This window comes from Bactrocera latifrons, unplaced genomic scaffold (assembly GCF_001853355.1).
Source record: "Bactrocera latifrons isolate USDA-ARS-PBARC rearing strain unplaced genomic scaffold, ASM185335v1 scaffold_92, whole genome shotgun sequence".
Lineage (NCBI taxonomy): Eukaryota > Metazoa > Arthropoda > Insecta > Diptera > Tephritidae > Bactrocera > Bactrocera latifrons.
In genome coordinates, this window is record NW_017537623.1 from 515,111 (window position 1) to 534,345 (window position 19,235).

The 19,235-nt window shown below is 36.4% G+C and overlaps 1 protein-coding gene across 4 annotated transcripts in view; it reads right to left on the reverse strand.

The window, feature by feature from the left end:
• The window catches only part of LOC108977612 (uncharacterized protein DDB_G0283357-like), a 119,340-nt gene that overhangs the window by 78,510 nt on the left and 21,595 nt on the right, over positions 1-19,235 (reverse strand). The gene's annotated exons all lie outside the window — the stretch shown is intronic.

The following is a 19,235-nucleotide window of genomic DNA, read 5'->3' on the forward strand; positions in this document are numbered from 1 at the left end:
CTGAAGGAGAAGAAGGCCAACCCAAAAAAGTGCTTATAAAAAGTATTTCGAGGACTGGATCATTGACATAAGTGTATTATATCTGGTGGAGATAACGTTGAAGGCGATAAAGTAAATATTAGCGAATAATTAAATAGGTTGTGCCCAAAAAAGGTGACATTTGAATTTAAACTGCGCGCGTCGAAGGATTTGAAGAATATTTTTTTTTTAGGGTGGTCAATTACATTTATGTCAAATTTCATGTCAAAATATTCATTAGCGTTTGAGATACGTGTCATTTTGTGAGCTGCTGTAAATGAGTTTTTTGCGATGTCGAAATTTGTTGAGCAAAGAATTTGCATTAAATGATTATTTCGTCAAAAACTCAACCCATATGGTTCCGCAACCACCGTATTCTAATCTGGCGCCGTGCGACGTCTGGCTGTTCACTAAGCTCAAAAGACCGTTTCGGGGACACCGTTTTTATACGATATTCAAGCCGCAGCGAAGATGGAACTGAAGGCCATCCCGGAAAGTGACTACAACCAGTGTTTCGAAGATTGGAAAATCCGTTGGCACAAGTGCATTACATCGGGAGGGGATTACTTTGAAGGGGATGAAATTGATTTGGAAGCATAAACAAAGAATTTTCAAAATAAATACAGTGTCACCTTATTTTTTGGGCACAGTACAAATTAACGTTCTGGAAATTAAATGTTTAAAACTCTTAAGCCTTAACTACAAATAACTAATAAGAGGGTTACAAAACAACAATTCGCTGAGACAAATTAGCTAAAGCTTGGATGTTTGGTGAATCGTACAAGATACTAGCATAAGACTCAAAAAGTAGCACAAAAAAAATAATAATCATGTAATTAGTATTTGCATATATTTGCTATTGTATTTGATAGTAAAACTTTATTTTTATTTGTCAAAAATTTGTTTTTCAATAAACGCGTATGCCACGTGTATGCGAACAAAGAGGTGACGAATCGAAGACGGCTATTATATCATTTACATGACCATCACTGTAGATTTCCTAATGTGATAAGACAAAAGCTGTGAAATAACTCAATTTTATTCGTAAGCAGATTAGAGTTATTTTCGGCAACTAAGCTCCCAATATATATGTTGATACACACATCAATAACATAATGTACATATATACATGTACAACAAAAAAGTGTACTTATGTAAATACATATGTACGTGCATCCACCTCACAGTTCAAACACTTGCTATTGAATATCATTGAAATGAACCTGTTAACGAGTCTGTCATGCTGACATAAAACCAAACACACACTGCCTAATCCGGCATTGTGGCTGAGCATCACGATTATTCCGGGAGGCTGTTAAGGTCAAATGGCTTTGTTGCGAAATGAAACAAGTTTTTTTTTCCACTCAGTTTGGAATTAGTTGCCGGTTTGAAGTCGAAGTGGAAGTCGAATGTGTAATAGAAACCGACAATTGTTGGCCTTGAAATGCTGCATGTAGACACGTATGCTTTCAGAAATCAAAGGGCGTACAGCAAGTACACAAATATAAATACATATGTATGTGTATATACACACACATGTCAATGCGTTCGTTTCTATGGGTATCAAAATTAATTTAGTGTCGGCTTAAGGCCTACTTAAGTCCATAAATAAATATGCTGTGTATTTAGTATGCAACATTGCACAATCTGCTACACATTGTACATACATATGTACACATATTTCCATGTTTGTACATATGTATATGCRTGTATGCATGTACTTTCCCGAGCGCTACATTTGGTATTCGAAATGCTGAGCATTTTTCGGGCGCCAAAATTCTGACGAATGGTGTCATTACTGACACACTTTATAAAATTGACGCGCTGACACCAACACGAAATGCCGCGTAAATTGTGTGTATGTAGGCATGCAACTCCACATGTGTATAAGTAAAAGGCAAAGGGCAACTGTCGTTGTATCAGCCACGCTTTTCAAATCTCGATATGGCTTTTCGAAACTCAGCCGGCACCTAGTGGCTGCACTAGCGAGGGACAAGCACGTCTCCACATAAAAAACACACACAGCGAGACACACATTTGTGTTGCATATGCATGTAAATATGTAAGTGTTACATGCGTGTATATGTGTTGGTATTTTGTGGCATGTTCACGCCTCGATTTTTATGCATTTTAGGCGTTGTTAACGCGCACTTGATTCTGTCAGGCGTGYRGTACGGTACGTTGGCGACACTGCCGCGTCGCTCGTTACTTGTCTGTGCTGTCAGTTGGCAAATCCGACAACGGCTATGCACCGCTATTCCGATGTACTAGTGTGTGTCAAGGCACAAATTGAAATTTTGTCAGCTTTATAATTACCAAGTTTCGGTTGCGCCACAGCAGTTGGTGGCCGCCGTGGCAATATGCGCCATTGGAAGGGCATTTATGAGTTTTCACCTTTTTTTTTTTGTTTTTTGCTGGGCTTCACTGTTATTACAGCCTTTTCATAAAATCTAAAGTGTACTGCAATGATGGTGAGGGTGTATTGAAGCAGGCATATTTATTTTTATTGGCAATTAAATTTTTTATATTTTTATTAAACATGCATATTTACCTATAAGTATAATTTGCAATATAAGAGCTCTCATAGTCTCTTGATTAGTACAGTGTTACTCGCTTAAGAGTTGAAACAAGTCAAAGTAGCTACGTAGTTCCGAAGCGTTCTGGTCTATCCACTAAAGCACTAAAACTTTTTTTTTTTTTTTTTTTTTTTGTTTTCGAATCGGTCAATCGATGGTACTCGGGGACTATCGCACGTCTTTTTGTTCTTCTTTATTGTCGTAGAGCCAGCATACGCGTATAAAGCCGCGTTTCCAACAGAGCGTCACTCATTTTTTCTTTTTCCAGGAGATTGGAGATTCCAAGGGCAGCCAGGTTCTTCGCCATCTGGTTTTTCCGACGAAATGAGGTCTTCTATATTTCTCCGTCAGAAACTGCGCCGAATACTCTCAGCGCTGGAGTGTTTTCATCCATTTGGACGACAACATAGCCGCTATCACTTAATCCTCTGAACTATGCCAATGTCGCCGTATATTTCATACAGTCCATCAATGCGCAACAGTTCCATAAAACATTTCTCTTGAAAACTCGTAACGCCGACTCATCAGATATTGACATCGATCATGCCTCTGCACCATATAGTAGCACGGGGATGATGACATACTTAAAGAATTTGKTCTTTGTTCGCCGAGAGAGGACTTTACTTCTCAATTGCCTACTCAGTCCAWAGTAGCACCTGTTTCCAAGAGTTATTCTGCGTTGGATTTCAATGCAGATGTTGTTGTTGATCTACAACTTCAATGCTATGACTATCAACAGAGACGTGGGAGTCAAGTCGCGAGTGCGACGACTGTCTGTTCGATGACAGGAGATATTTCGTCTAGCCTTCGTTYAAAATAACTTTTATTYGCTTTRTTTCTTTRTCCAACCTGGAGACTACCATTATAGTATTTAGGTTCCACTCAGTCTGACCGATCCAACGCAGACGCATATCTCGGAATGTATTGTTGAGATTAGACCACTTTAGCATATAACTGTCATYCAAATTGACTAATGAAGAATGTAACCTTTTTCCAAATACGCAATTTTGCGAAAAATAAACCTAAACATAAAAATACCCTTGTAATACTTTTTGAAAGAATTATTCCAAAGACACCGTTGATTTATATCAAAATCTCAATACACCAACAAGAACGATATGATATTAAAATTGAAGAAACTCGAATTTGATCAAAATGAGTTATATTTTTTTGCTATGCACATAATTTTATTCAATTTAACCCAATAGTTTTTAAAATTTACGACTTCGGTGATCGATTGATCCTGTGCCAGTTTGTTTTTGTGGGAAAATTTACATAATTTCACTTAAATCTAGTCTACTGTTTTTATCAAAAAAAAAATGTGTGTGAAAATATTTATGTACATATGTAATTAAGCTTTCACTTTAATTTCCGCTCACACAGTTATTTAAGTTTTTTGCTCGATGAATATGCAAATKCGTTAAATCAATTATTACAATTGTATATGAGCCTACAAACCACAAGCCTTGAGCAAATTTAACGCACTACTTAATAATGTTTATATAYATGTAGGTAGGTAGTTTTTTGAAGATTATCTCTTCCAAATGTTGGCCGCGGCTACGTCTCAGTCTATGGTCCATTCATTGAGTCCAATTTTCGATGACTCGTTCTGGCATTTCGACTGGTAACTGGCGAATGACACGCACAATATTTTGATCCAAGGCCCCAATCGAAGCGGGATTGTCCGCATAAACTTAAGACTTTACATATACCCGCGGGTAGTAGTCCAACGATATGATATCTCACGATGGCCAATCGATCGGCTCAAAACGTGAAATTATCTGATTACCGAAATGTTGTTTCAATAAATCCATTGATTGATGCGATGAGTAGTAAGTGGGTCCGTCTTGTTGAAATCAAATGTCGCCGAGATTACGGGTTTCAATTCCAGACATCAAACGCAAGGCTCGATAACGTTCGCCATTGACGGTTACGTTTTCACCGGCATTATTTTTGAAAACATATGGACTGATGATTCCACCGCCCAACAAATCACACCAAACTTTTGTCTTTCGGGCAACTCTTGGATCCCTTTAGGTTGCTATTCGTCCCAAATGCAGATATTTTGCTTATTTACATACCCATTGAGCCAAAAATGAATCTCATCGCTGAACAAAATTTAGCTCGAAAACGTCGGATYTTCTTGGATATTTTCAAGAGCCCATARAGCAAAACCATACCACTKGGGATGGTGAAGCGACTTTAGTCATTCCACAAGCTGTATTTTATATCCTTTCAATTTAATATAATATCTCGACATAAAATGCGCGAAGTTATTCTGTATGTCAGTCCGAGTTGCTGCGAATGGCGCCGAATCGRCTTTCGACGATCTTCATGCACACTCTCAGCTACAGCTGATATATTTTCTTCACTGCGTTTTGGTCGTGGTCCATTTGTTCGAATATTTTATCCAATAATGAGTGCTGGATCTCAAGATGAGGATGATTTAATTGATTTCCATACTGTCGGTAGGAGTTCTTATAATATTGGAGCTAATCGAATTTGGCAGTTGTAGGTTTTTTAGTGGTTTAGGAGATATTCGAACTAAACTTATTAGAGGGAAGTGCCATGCCCACTTTTTCAACGTATTTTTCCACAAAGATGACACAGGATACTGCAATTCCCTGTGCCAAAATACAGTTTTATACAATCACTTAGTGCTTAGCTATGGCGCTATATAGGTTTTGGGTTAATGGCGGTTTGCGGGCGTGGAAGAGATCCGCTAATATTCATCTACTAACTTATCCGTTTTTACAAAGAAACTCACATACCATTCGGACGGACAGACAGACATTTCAACTAGTGTCGCTATCATATTCATTTATATATACAATACCCTATATCTACAARGAGCGTTCCAAAGTAAACAGGACTTTAAGAAGAAAAACAGAACAAATGGTTTTTTCGGGAAAATCAATTTATTTTATTCAAACTAATCTCCTTCAGCTTCAATACAGCATGTCGAAAGAGTGTTTTAACCCATTGACCGGTATGGCCGCCAGTTTGCCGGTGCAAGCCTTTTGAATGGCCTCTACGACAAATTTTTTTTACCGAAAAGAAAGAAGTCGCATGGTGCCATACCAGGTAAATATGGGGAATGGTTAATGGTTAAAATCTGATTTTTTGTCAAATTATCGGTCACAAGCGTCGATACATGAGACAGAGAATTATTGTGCAACAAACGGCAACTTTCATCTTCACGAAACGGAGCACCAAAGGTTTCAAAACTCCAAGGTAGAATACCGCATTAATGTTTTGTCCGGGTGGAACAAATTCTTTGTGGACAATACCCTTGGAATCATAAAAACAAATCAGCATTATTTTTACTTTTGACTTCTCTATGCGCGATTTTTGGGGTTTCGGCTCGTCCGGTGCCTTCCATTCAGTACTCTAACGTTTCGTTTCAGGAAACACCACCAGTCACAATATTGTAAAAGAAGTTTTTGTCCTTTTTGACCTCTTTAATGATGTCCTTCGAATGTTGGATTCCGAGCAATTTTTTTCGTCAGTCAATTTGTGCGGAACAAACCGTGCACACACCTTTCGTAAGCCCAAAAGTTCGGTCAAAATGCGACAGATCGATATTGGAGATGTTCAATGCCATTTCTATGAATTTCAATGATGAGTTCGGTTGTTTTTTGAGGGATTCACATACAGTTTCGATGAAATTTCCGGTGATCACGGATTTTGATTGGCCCAGAGTGTGATCGTCGTTTATGTCCTCACAACCACTTTGAAAACGTTGAAACCACTCGTGCACTCTGCTACGGGATAAGCGATCATCGCCATAAAATTGTTTCATCAATTGAAACGTTTCGGTAAAAGCTTAACCAATTTTAAAACAAAATTTAATATTGGATCTTTGTTCGAAGCTCATTTTCGCACCGATGGCACAAACATACTGACACTTAAATGCAATAACTTCACTTCCAATCAATAAAATGCCATGAAATTTTCACTGTCGATGAAGATAGCAGATTCTAACGCATCAGTTAACATATAGATGGCGCCACCAGGTTGCGCTAGATTCATGTTAACTTTAGAACGCACCTTGTATATGGATTTCATTATATAAATTCTACTACCCCAAATCATAGTAACCATTCATCGGAGTGGAGGAGCGGTGTCTCTCTATCGTGAGGTTTAAAATTACTGATATATCTTGATAAGGCAAAATAACTTCTAAGCCCCATTTTACTTTTGGTTATATCTAGAATAGAGAAARCATTCAATAAAGTGACTTTCAGTTGTAACAAACGACTGATTGTGCAAAGATTGCAAGAAAATTCTCCTCTTAACGTCGGTCACGAACGCCGCACACGATGAAGCAGACGTAGAAGTTGTTATTACATACTTCCAATAACAATATTTTGGATTCATTTAGTAATATGATAGGGCGCCAATTTATGAAAGTCAAAACGATTGGTTGGATTATAATGACTTATTGTAACTTGAATTTCAGATTTATTATTAGACATGTTCGCAGGGCGCATAAATTCTATRGAGAGGGATTAAAACGTGATTTTTCACGCAAACTTCATTTTGTGGATAAAAAATGCACATCTAGAAATATGAGAATACGATTTATATACATATATAAATAACACAGATTATACATAAAATTTTCTTGTAAAGATTTTGCTTAACAATTCCATAATAATCTGTAATGATGTACTCGTTAAATACTTACTTTACGAAAGYGAAAAAGTCACACTTCCCGGTTACTCTCGGTTCACATTCCAGTCGTACAATTCACATTTTTTAAAGTTTGCATGTAAAATACGCAACTAATATTGAGCAATCATAGTTTCTCCACTCGTTTAGTACAACGCTTATCAAGAAAAGCACTTACCGCAGCTGCCAATTCAGGGTAGTGAAACGTTCGCCAAGTTATGACACTTCAGRCATATTACCGCCGCATTCCTAAATCATGTGCGCTTAGCCTATTAACTGCTCCATTTACAAGCGCCAGACGCATGCATTCAAATGAAAATGTATGCGTATGTAGGGCTGTGTGTGTATATATGGGAGTATATGCTTCTAATATGTGTATTATTTCAGTGGTAATGCAATCTAGCCGGTAATTGAAGCCAAATGTTCCACGAACGTCGTAGAATGACGTTTGATTATATGCTTCGACGGTCTGGCTTTCAATCTCTTCTCAAGATATACTATACAAAAATATACATATAAACATGTATATATTTTTATCGTTCTGAGATGTGTTTATCACTTGCATAAAGGTGGTCCTTCATATATGTACATTGAACGATTTGATTTTAAAGGGGTAAATCAAGTGGGCGCATCATAGGGAAAAACATCTCGTATAAAGTAGTGCACCTCCGAGAAAATTAAGGTGTGTCACATGGGAGTCGAAGTTTTGAWTTGCCTATGGTGACTTAAGCAAAGGGGATTTTTTTCTTCAATCAATATCAAAACTCGAGACTACCTCACATTTACGTTTCTAATGAAGTTCTCTGAGTTTTGAAAATTAACCGCTTTCTAGAACAGCTTGCAAAAAATKAGCCACAATTTCAACAGAATAAAAACGAACGGCTGTTCCTCGCTCTTCGCGCAATCGGCCGCTGGATCTGACCCCATATAACCAGCATTTGRAGGTTGGTAGAAGATCTCTTGAGATCTCTGCTAGCTCTTGACAAGGTTCACATCGCCGCATTGATAAGGGTGATAACTGGACACTGTCCTAGGTACTCAGTTAAGATTTGAAGATGTGATCACCTAAAGACTTTGAAGGACACAACTTGTTAACGTTGCAAGAAGAAAGATGAGGTGGAAGCTTCTAGACGCYTTCTCTTCCACTGTGCAATATCCGYCTGACTAAAGTTAAAGCAACTTGGTTGCCCTACTTTCTACGAACCCGGCGGATTCCCTGACTGGAATAGATATCAACCATCTCAGTGAGTTTTGTAGCAGGCACTAGGTGTTTTGTCGATATTCCACGGACTTTTTACTCGAATTGCTAGGCGGTTCTGGACATCACAAAAAACAGGCGTCTCTAGCTGTTCAAAGGGGTCCAGATCTATCGAAAAATCGGCAAGGAAGTGTTGTTGAAGACCGCAATTTCAAACTACAACTTGGCAGATTTCGAGAAAGAATTTGTGTATAATAAAATTTTTTTCACTCAAGGAAGGAGGAATGAAGAACCCGATTGGAAGCCATAGGATCAACATAAACGTCGTGAATTTGCTGATTTTGCCTTCGAACAAGTTGAAAACGACAAGGATTTTTTTAAGAAAACCATCTTCCCCGATTAGACTCACTTTCATCGGAGTGATGCGGTAAATAAACAAAACTGTCGATTCTGATGTGAAGAAAATCTACAAACTATTCATGGTCTGATTTTTGAACTGGTGGAATAATCGGACCGTACTTCTTTCGAAATGGAATCTGGTGACCGAGAGAATGGTATAGATCAATGATGATCAACTCTTTGATCTTGTCAACATRKGKTTCCAAAAAGAAGRGRMTCCGTGCCACAYARCATGTGCAATATTAACATTTTAAATWGTTCTTCACTTCCCATATGGAATTCTGCTTTAAAACATTTTTCGAAAATTTAAGTGTCACCCTAACATTTGATACTTCTGGTGCACACGCATCTAAGACAAACGTAATGAAGAGTGAAAATRTGAGATATGACAAAGAACTGCTTTAACGCATTACGCGGCCATGTCGAATGTGCGGAATGCGCGCATAAGGAAATAAATACAGCCATTAAAGTAAATACATAAACTTACATATGCTTGCATATACTATATGTGTGTAGGTATGTATAACAACTTTCAATCTAACCACTGTTGATCCCACCGCCGCAGCACAGTTAGAATTAAAGCGCCGAGCGCGATGCGGCGGCGCATCTCTTTCGGATTTTATTGGCTGCACATGTGCAAACAGCCAAAGCACGGCAGCCAATGCTTCATGCAACCATTATATGTGTATTTGTATTTGTATGTGTATGTGTATCATTGCAATTACGGTTGAATGCACGAGCATCTACGTGGTGCTGACTAGTATATTGCAGTTACTCGGAAATGGATTATCTTTATTCAGGCAGAACATTATCGTACTCACAAACGAAGTGCAAGCAAATGGGCAAACAAACAACTTACTTTTCCCTACAAACACACACACCACACCACATACCTACATGAGAACACACAGAAGTAGAAAAAAAAAGCATACAGAAGTTGGTGCTCCCCTGGCATGCCTTGGTGAAACACCCAAACGGAATGCAGAGCAATGGGTACTCGTGGTGCCCCGGAATGCGTGTGAGTATAAACTTGGCAGTCTTCGGAGATGCAAAAAGTGTGTGTGTGTGTGTGTGTAACGTGGTAGGGCGTGAAGAACATTTCCAGTTAGTTGCGGATGGATGCGTTGCATTTCATTGCGAATTCGCTTATTTTTCCTTAGCGCCTCGGTGCCGCCGCGTCGCGTYGCTCCGGTCTGCACACCGCCACTCAACGTCACTCTTTTCTCCTCCACTCAACTCCACACTGCTCTGTGCCGCGCTGCTCTGTTTTACTCTGCTCTCAATTGCAATTAAGTTGCGAGTTGCTAGCAAAGTTCAGTTATGAAGGAAGTGTGCAGACTCCTATTAGCTTTTTGGATGCATGAAGTGCGAATGGTTGCACACAACTGCTACCTCCAAATAGCTGCTGAATAAAGAAGAAAGCACACACAACTTACCTTGGTGCTTTAGATCTTTTGATGAAGTATGATAAAAGATTACCCAGCTTTACAGTTATAGCAAAGACATATTTACAAATGTGTGCATGTTTGTGCAAATGTAAAGTTTTGTGCAAATAATAAAAGTGAATTAGTGTAACTGTTTATAGCCCTAGAATTGGAGCTAAAACATATGGTGAGTTTATATTTTGGCTCAAAGGTGCTTAAAGCAACTATTTACGTTTATAAAAGTATATTCGTGTATTCATGAAGTAATCAAGCGGATTTTTATATAGGTGAGTTTTCGATCAGGTATGTATTTAAAGCTTCTGAGTACTACTCGGTGCGTTGAAGTCAACTTATATACTTTTGGTATATTATACATACATTGTTACAAAAAAGCACCCGGATAAATGATTCGACATATTTTTGTACAAAATTTATTATAAAAGATAAAGAGTTGCACACTCACAATGTAAAAATCTGAATAGCAATGAAAAATATTAAYTTTTACTCGAATACTCTTCAGTCTTTGAATTTGTCTTATATCTTTAGGCTTATATCTTTCTTAAAAWTAGTGATAGAACTTAAAGATGTACCTTTCGAGCTTTGATCGCTGCAAATTCACATATATCATATCATTGTAATTTAAAGTTGAAGCAGTTTCATATTCTATTGAGAGAATCGCAAGATTGGACAGTCTACTCTGACTCATGGTCGATCTCTAGTAAGATTTGATCAATTTAAGTTTGCTAAAAGATCTTTCACAAGATGCAACTGATACAGGTTGAGTAGTATTCTCAAAGCTGTCGCTAACGTCATGTAGTTGTTTACCTTGCTCCCTTACCTATGTGTACCACATCCCGCGGGGGACACATTCTTTTATTTCTCCAAATTTTCTAAAATGGTATTTAAAAACTCCAATTCGGKCAAAAATTCCTGCAAATTGTGTCAAAAGTGTACAACATATAGGGCGAAAATGGGTTTTTTCTATGGCTTTTAATAATATGTCTTGTAAATATATTATCAATTTGCTCAAAAMCCGTATTGTGAGAATTTTGGAACTTCAGAATTTGCGTGGCTTCTAGTTCCTAAATTGTATATACTTAATATCGAAGATATTTTGTAAAAATTCACTTTTATTTCGAACCACCTCATGAAACTTGTAGGTAAAAGGGGGCGGCAGAATATCCTTGGCCACGGGCGTCCGACGTTGTAGCAACGTCACTGATTATTATTGCTGATGGGACATAGATTTATGAGTTTAATATGCAAACAAGTCACCAACCAACGGAATAAGGGGGGGGATCCGAAACCAAAATAAACACGCCAAACCGCTCAAAAATTAAGATGATGCTCATTGCTTTTTTCGATATTCGTGGTTCGGTACATCATGGATTTATTCCGGTGAAATAGACGATCAATAAGAAGTTCTATTYGGCCGTCGTGAGAACATCCGTCGAAAACGGCCGGAATCGTGGACGAGCAAGTGTTTCAAAGACTGGAAAAATAAGTGTATTACATCTTTTGGGAATTTCTTTGAAGGCGGCAAGATAAATRTTGATGAATAATTAAATATTTTAAGTTTTATTTACGAATTCCGAGTACCTACTTTTTGGTCACATTTTCGAATGAAACCGTTCTAAAATTAAAGTTCTTGAAATAAAAGTCAGACAGAACGCAGGAAAAAACAAAAAAAAAAAACAAACTAAGGTCTGCACTCCGCCACTCAACGCCACTCTTTCCTCYTCCAYTYAACTCCACTCTGCTCTGTTTTACYCTGCTATTCAGATGCCATTACATCCTCAAAACGTTACTGTTTTGTGCTCTATGTGCTGAGGAAATGTTACACTCAATGTTACGTTATAGAGACTGCTTTATGCCTGAATTGGAGAATATTGATGTGGATGACCTTTGGTTCCAATAAGACGGCGCTTCATGCCATATAACCAAACCTTCAGCCAAATTATTGACAGAAACTTTTGGTGAGCGATTTTTCTAGCGTCTTGGGWCATTGGCATGACAACCAAGATAGTGCAATTTAACACCACTGGACTACTTTTGTGCGGTTTTATGAAATCATCTGTCTTCGCCTGAGACGATTTCAGAATTGGAAGTTTGGAAGAGAATATTACGCCAGTYCATGCTGGCATACAACCCCAATTGCTGCAAAAAGTATTCGAGAATTCGAATTTATTGAAGCTAGCCACGGCCGAAATCAGTTTTTATGCGTTTTATTTCTTCTTGAAACCACATGTAAAAAAATTCCATTTTTAGCTTAGTTTTATAACTATTCTAAATTGTATATAATACTGATAGGTGTGATGTTTTTAAAGCACATTCATTATCTTTATTAAATACGTTCACAAGAGAAAACCTTTGCCTCCGCTTTATTTCGTAATACAAGTATTCAATGGAAACATAAGTTTTCAGGTGATTAGAATTCAATTTTTCCATTTCTATACAAATATATGAATATTGAAACCTATTAACTTTAAAATTTGGGTTATGTTCTGCATTTTGATTTGTTAAATTTGTTTAGGAGCAGAAACAACTGATGAAGTGGAAAGTCTGCACTGTACTTCAATTCTAGTTCGAAATTTCAATAATTCTCGCAGCAAAAATATTTCTCATTATTAAAATRGAATATATGAATCATTTCAATTTCGAAACGTTTGATCAAAACGAAATTTAGTTGTTGCTTGTTGGCTGTTCACTGTTTTGCTTTTATGCTTTATACCTGCACATACATATAGAAACGAATAAGGTGAAATCAAGACTAAATCAGCTTACGAATTTCAGAAAATTCAGCATCCTCAAACGAAAATTTACCAGACATACAAAATTACAATACTTATACATACACACGTATGTATATTTCCAAGCGCTTCGCTTTTCAATTCAACTACTATAATATTTTCACATCAATAAAACAAGAATATGAACTTAAATGCTCTTGGAAATAAATACAAAACATGAATTCAAACAAATTTAAGGAACTATTAATTATTCTACATATAAATACTATGTGAAGCAAGTAAGGAAGTGCTAAGTTACGGTGAAGTCGTACATTCTTGCCACTCACAAGCAACGAAGCTCTAGAAATTACTCTAGGCGCTGGTAAGACTTTTTATTAAAAACTAAAGAAATTTTGAGTAAATTACAATCATTACAAATACAACTACTTCTGGCTTATTAAGTATATSGGAGTTGCGGATAGTGTTGACTCGATTTTACCTATTTGTGTCGCTATTTTTGTACTATTTCCATGCCACATACTAATAAAATATTCCCTGGATTCATTAAGGGGTTAGGGGTAGTCAGAATTTTCAAAAAATTAATTTCGTTTGCATTTTTGCATTTCGTTAAGTGTAATATCTTAAAAATTTCACGTTGATCCGATAATTAGTTTTTGAGTTATTCGACAAATAACAAAGAGAGCTCGGGCACTTCAAAGTACTAGTGTGAAATTGTAAATGTGTTTTTCTCAAAACTTTGTTTTTTGAACTGTTGACAACTGTAACTCGAAAACCGCTCAGTAGATTTTAATGAAATTTATACAGCTTTTATAATACATAATATACTCGGGACTGACCAAAGGATTTTTATTTTTTCAAAAATTTCGATTTTTTAAGACCAATTAACTGTTGATTTTTTCCCAAAAATTTAGAAAAAAAGTTTCTCAAGACCGCCATTTTGTAAATTTTTGAAAAAACACAAAAATCCTTCGATCAGGCCCAGGATAATATATTTATAAAACTAATTTTTTTTTTTGTCCGATTGATTTTAGATGAATCCCCAAGGACTTATGGTTGTCACCGCAAGTACCTTTTTTTGGAATAGTGTCAACACAAACAACTATAACTTTGGAAATTATAATAATTTTTTTTTTTTTTTGAAATTTTCTTGACTTCAAGTCAACACATTCTATAATAATTTGTAAAATAACACGATTTTAAAGCAAAAAAAATACTGAAAATTGTAATTTTTTCGTGTCTCTGACTACYCCTCACCCCTTAAGGTAGCTCACATACCATCACCAATCATATARAGTAAAGTCAGCCGGATGTTCGAAAATCCTGATACAAATAGCACGAGTTTCTAGAATCATAGTCGCGGGTAGAGGCCTTCTTGAAGAAAATTATTTCGAGAATTCACCTAATAGCCACCATTTCGTTTCAAAATGTCAGTATATAACCTTTTTTATACACTTAAACGAATTAATAAATGCACATAAAGAGAAAAATGCAATTTCTTTTCCATACTCCCAGAATAAGTAGTGGAAGTTAAGTACTTTTTAAGAGCTCTGGACTGTCCTGACCTAATAATAAACTAATTTATTTTTCCATCTGTACGCTTTTTCAATAGAAAAGAGTTCCATCCATATGTCAAAACCCAATCAAATCTTCAATTAGCACTCCAAGCTGAAAGCGACCTTATTTTAGTTAGCATTATAACCTAAAAACCGCATTATAAACAAATAATTGTAAATATATGCAAAACTAACTATTCATTTATCACCATTATCACCTTATTTTAGTTAGCATTATAACCTAAAAACCGCATTATAAACAAATAATTGTAAATATATGCAAAACTAACTATTCATTTATCGCTTAGTTTCACTTATGCATCAAATTGCAATTATTATTAACCGTTGAGCTTGAATGCAAAACAGCAATTATTCACGCATTAGTCACCGATTACGATTATAAAGATAATTCTGCGAAGATTGTAGGTATGTATGCTACATACACGCACACACACACACACACACAAGCGTTAGTAGCACACCTGCTGACAGCTGTGAGGCACTTGTTTATGTCGCATTGCTAATAATTTACATACTGATATCGCCGCGATCTACGCCACTTTCAGTTAGCTGAGTGCATACGTTTGTATGTGTGTATGTATGTGAGTGTCTAACTGCGCAGATCAACAAAAGTGCAGCGTTCAATGCACTCACATGTGTGCGACTGTTGTTGTTACTTTTGTCGCTAAATGGGGGCATTTAATATCACATATGCGCGATGCTTGACTGTGCGCAGTGGGGGGTAGTCGGGTGCGTATGCGCAACATTTCTTTTGTTCAAACCGACAACTATTTAAATATTGTGTACTTTTGTACAAATAATACGTACACACATACATACTTACTAATTAAGTATATTTTTAACTGATGACTACTTTCTTTGTCATTTACAATAGTATTTTGCTCTTGCAAAAAAAATAGTAAAAGAATACTCATTGAAATAAAAGCAATGCATATACTTTTCCAGCTTCAAAAGSTTCAACAAGATTTGTTAAAAAAGTAAATGAGCTCAAGTTCACTATACTTGAATGTCAAAAATAATGCAATGTGAGGAATTTTCAGTTCACATTCTACAAAACACTGCTGTGCTACACGAACTGATACAGTATTGTCTCCGTAAACTTCACAAATTTCATTTTTGGCTTGCGAGGCACTCTTCCCTTTTTTATAAAAAAATTTCAAAATATAGCGAATTTCTTCTTTATTTTCACACATTCTTGAAAAGCTGTAACTTTTTGTCAACTTTCCCGAATTTACTTTTTTTCTTTTGGTTAATGGATGGTATATACTAGTATGACACAATGTGATTGGTAGCATTGGAGATATACGACTGCAACGACATCTATTGACAAAATACGAAATCGACTACCCAATATATTAAATTCTCCGTTCTATGAATTCTTCAAAAGATGCAGACAATTTTAAGAAATAGACACTATGTGATCATTCAGGATTAAATAAAATTTCGCACCCCCACATATAGTGACGAATAAGTCAATTAAATTTTTCAACACTTTTTCGAGTATACATAGCTCTCCATCCGATCTTATTTCTCCTATAGCGCACCGTACATAATAGTAGAAAACGGTCAATTATTATGGACATGAACMAATGACTTAGCATGCCTCCGCAAAAATATTTTTTTTTAAATATTGATATGAAATTTAATTCCTAGATGCATATTCATATTTTATTGATATCAACCAACGATATATATATATCTCCTATAAAACCGTCCATTGAGATTTTTTAGATCAGACCTCAAAAATCATTAGCTTGAAATTTAGTATCTTGGCCAACGTTGCTCAGAATTATCCGTTACATATTTCTCACGTACGCGATTTTATAACGGGTGATGCAAGTACAGGTACCTTGCTCAATAGCCTGAACAACGTTTAAAATCATTCAACTTTATTGCGTTCAACGTAATYCTTGTTCCATAAAAAATGTGTTCTGCCCAGATCGCTCAACATATGCTCAAGATAATCCAACTGAGCGTACCTTTCGCAGCGCCATCAGCCATCTTGGGACCCATCATCCATTATTGGATAATATTCAACCGAATAGACTACGCCCAGCACGCAGTGAAGAAAATATAACAGCCGTATCTGAGAGTATGTGTACACTGGAACATGGAGAGTCGGTTCGGCGTCGTTGGCAGCAACCCAGAATGAAGGATAAAACGCCTTTGTACAATCTACGTGAAGATCTTAAATTGAAGGCTTAAAAAACCGCTTGTGTAAGAATTGAATCCAAGCAACATCGCTTCGCTCTATGGGCTCTTGAAAAGTTCTAATAAGATCCGACGTTTTTGAACCAAATTTTGTTTAGGGAAGGGGTCCATTTCTGGCTCAATGGGTATATATGTAAATAAGCAAAATTGTCGCATTTGGGACCAAGAGCATCCACAAGAAATTCAAGAGCTGCCATTTCATCCAGAAAAAGTAACGGTTTGGTGTAATTTGYGGCTCGGTGGAAACATCGGTCCCTATTTCTTCAGAAATGATGCTCGTAAGAACGTAAGCGTCAWTGACGGCCGTTATCGCGTCATGACGATCGACTATTTGATGCCTGAAACTGAAGCTCGTGATTTCGTGACATTTGGCTTCAACAGGACGGTGCCACTTCCTACACATCGCTAATCACTTACTGGATTAATTGAGATCGAAAGATGTCACACCGTTAGACTTTTTCTGTGCAGATATATATAGTCTAAGGCCTTTGCGGAAAATCCCACTTTAAYTCAGGCTTTCGAGCAAAGCATTACGGGTAACCTTCACCAGTAACCAGTCGAAATGCTCGAACCACTGGAACATATGAGGCGTAGCCGCGAACAATATTTGAAAGAGATAATCCCCAAAAAATAAATGCCAAAGAATKTTCTTTCGAATGATAWTAAACATTTCCCATTAAATTTCAGATTTCTTAAAAAAAGTCTTCTTCTTCTTACCTATACCTTAATGTCAAGCAAATATGTTTACTTTTCACTACAGCTCTTTTGACAGCTACCCTTCTACGACGTTATGCACCTCTAAAACAACACGCTTTATTTATCCAAGTTTAAGTAAAAACTTCCAAGCAATATTGCCATGCTCAGAGAWAAATGTATAATCTCCATAAGGCATAATTACAAGATATAGTAGTTTCAAGATATTCTACACCTCTAAGAAACACCCTTAAATTTTATGAGTTCTATTAGAGATTTAGAAGTTTTTTTRACGAATAGAAAATAAGTACTTCTCTTCAAGCCACAATTATACAATTGTAACACATGAAAGCTAACCAATATACGCTTTGTTAATTTCACCAAAATATAATATGGTATAATCTCTTTTAAGCCTTAARCCTGGATTACAAACAAATATTCTATATGCAACAAATTGTAGAAGCTTAAACACAAATAGAAAATGGATAAATATTTTCAATAGATTAAGCACTTTCCCTATAACAACAACCCMCATATTGTTCATATATACTTAAACATACATACATATGTATATGAATATGTAAGCATAATCATACATATGCACATTTACATGACATGCTATTGCCTCTACTAGTACTCTACTCCACCAATATAATATGACTAACCAATTATTAGATTAAAATGCATACAAAAAAGTTGAACAATTTAAAAKGGTGCTGAAAGCTTTGGGCGCTTTAAAACGTGAACGAAAATGTAGCGAGGCGGGCTGGGAAATGCATTAATCACAATTTGCCTTCTGGATGGCGTCTGGAGCAACCGAAATTATTATTAGGCGTACATACATACATACRTACATATATTTTTCTTCTTCAATGAAGCTACTAATTAAAGCAATTGAAAGTGAACGAAAATAGAAAAACCGAACAAAGTCGAAAAGTATTGCAGATGTGTGAAAATGCCGCGGCAAAGCGGAGATAAAAAGATTTTGTGCGTTAAGAAAATATTTTTTAAAGCAAAGCCCTTTTCTCAATTTTCACAATTGCTTTAACAAATATGTAAACAAATGAACTACGAAGCAGCGAATAGAGCATGCAGTGCACACACAAACATGCGTATATATATATGTGTATATATTTACATCTATCTGCATTTATACAAAGCGTATGCTTCCGGTGCACGATGCGTTCATTGTGTGTGGATTTGCTTTTCGGATTTCCASAGGGTGAATCCCAGCTGCGAATGGTAACAATTACTCAGCAACAGCCCAGACGAACCACAACAACAAGTGTGCTATAAGGCTATTAACAATACTGGAACTGCAATAACCACGCATCTATACAAACCAACATACATACATACACATATACATAAACATATATATATATCCACTTGCAGATCTGTTGGCGTGTATAGCATTTACAGCCGCTGGTGCCGCTGCTACATTAAAAAAAACTACAATCATTTGTTTATATTTCGAAAAATTCCGATCAAGTCAATTGGAATTTAGCTTGTTGTTGTGTTTTTGTATTTGATAGCCCAAGGGTCAGCGCTAGCTTAATGTAAATTGGGCATAAGAACCCATGCAATATTTTCTCATTATTGCACTAATATTCAAAATTTAATTCATTAGCGTGTGTTAWAATTTTGGTACTCCTTCTGGCAGAATTTGTATAGATACATACATACATATGTATGTACATTCATACCCAACCAAATAA